The sequence below is a fragment of the Podarcis liolepis genome (genome assembly GCF_965112155.1).
Source record: "Podarcis liolepis genome assembly, chromosome: 9".
Classification (NCBI taxonomy): Eukaryota; Metazoa; Chordata; class Lepidosauria; order Squamata; family Lacertidae; genus Podarcis; species Podarcis liolepis.
This window is the reverse complement of record NC_139564.1, coordinates 66,764,080-66,765,994: the sequence shown is the minus strand read 5'-3', so window position 1 is coordinate 66,765,994 and position 1,915 is coordinate 66,764,080.

Sequence of the window (1,915 nt, the reverse complement as noted above, 5' to 3'; positions counted from 1 at the left end):
AACTGTATCATCACAAGTAAAACTGAGCAATGTACAAAGCAAAAAACATGAAGAGTTGGAGTCCAGGAAAGGTAAGCATATACATGATTTAAAGAGGTGTTTGAAGGTTATTTCTCTCTCTGCCTCACAAATCACCTGAGGAATGGCATGGCTGCTATCGCCGAAAAGGCCTCCACCCACCTTGTCAGCAAATGACAATCCTCTGGTTGTGGAAGGACCAACAGGGTATCCTTGGAAGATCTTAAAAATCAGGGTTTTAAAGCAGGGTTCTCCAATCACAATATTTTGGGAAAGCAATGTTGCAGGAACATAATGCCTTGTTCTTAGCTGTCCTCTGCTCCTTGCTAGATCTGCTAGTGGTACTTGCTTGGAAAAAATGCTGGACATTTAAGTCCTTCTCCCTCTGTGCCATTGTTGAACGAGCTTTGCACTTAGCTTATGTGATTTGCAATCGTTGGTGCCAGTTGGGAAGAAATCTGAAGCCCTCCCCCCCCCCATTCATCATAACTCCCTCTCCTGGTGTAGGGAACTTCTGACCTGTCTATTTGGCCCACCAGGCCATTTCTCACCCCAATCCATGCTACCTGCCTCACACCTGATGCCACACCTGATGTCAGGTGTGAGGCAAGTAGAGACTTGGCTGGGTCAAAGTGCTCATTACTGGATTAGCCTAGCTACAACACTCTGAAATGATACAAGTCAGAGGAACTTTACAGTGTATGCCATTTTAATAATGAAACAATTCCTCACAAAACTTCTGGTGGTTCCCTCACTGCGAGAAGCCAAGTTATAGGGAACCAGGCAGAGGGCCTTCTCGGTAGTGGTGCCCGCCCTGTGGAATGCCCTCCCACCAGATGTCAAAAAGAAGAACAAATACCAGATTTTTAGAAGACATCTGAAGGCAGCCCTCTTTAGGGAAGCTTTTAATGTTTAACAGACTACTGTATTTTAATGCTTTGTTGGAAGCTGCCCAGAGTGGCTGGGGAAACCCAGCCAGATGGGTGGAGTATAAATAATAAATAATAAATTCTATTCTATTCTATTCTATTCTATTCTATTCTATTCTATTCTATTCTATTCTATTCTATCCATTTCTATCAAAAGAAAAAATGGCTAGCAACCCTCCCCCCCTCCATTTCCCTATAATCTAAACGGGGAATGACCATAGCTTTATTTTTCTAAATTGGGATTCAATCCAAATCAAGTTGTTTTCTGAAGTAATGGATTGGCGTCTGAACCAAACCTTGAGGTCAGGGCAACCCTCTAATAGCTGCAGTTCAAAACATTGACAGATCAAGTGATTGCTGATTGCTTTTATGGTTATTCCCACTAATTAGGAACATAATAAGCACTCTGCTAGATCAGATCAAGGCTTCATTTAGTTGGTTTGGGATTCTTCCAGATCTGATGCGTACCTCTAGCTATTGTGTGAAATTGTCACAGATAAAATAACGGTGATTCTTTGTGGAAGTGCCTGGAGTAAAAATGTGATGTCAAAGCCTATTGGCAAAGTGTGTTGCTTTTGTGGATGGGTGACAATTGCTACCCTTCCCCCCCCCCTTGTGGGTGGACATTTCACTGCACAGCACCCATTTTCCATCTCTGAAATGGAATCTCTTCTTGTCCTTGATGGGGGCAAATAGGTGGTTTAGTGTTTGGCCTCAAACCCAACTTCTGTCTTGTCCTCTGTTGCTTGGGAATATTATTAATCATTTCTGACAAGGCAGATCCCCACTGACAGCCATTCTTTTTGGCCTGAGAGTTGTTTTATGGCGGTGCCCATGACAGTTTCTCAGCCTCTCCAATGTGCCCCATGGGCTATCGTCACTGACCTTTTCTACCTGAGGTAACTTCTATCTATTTTTGAGACCCAAAGCTGAAAAGTGTTGCCGACTGATGGGAGACTTTTCGCAAA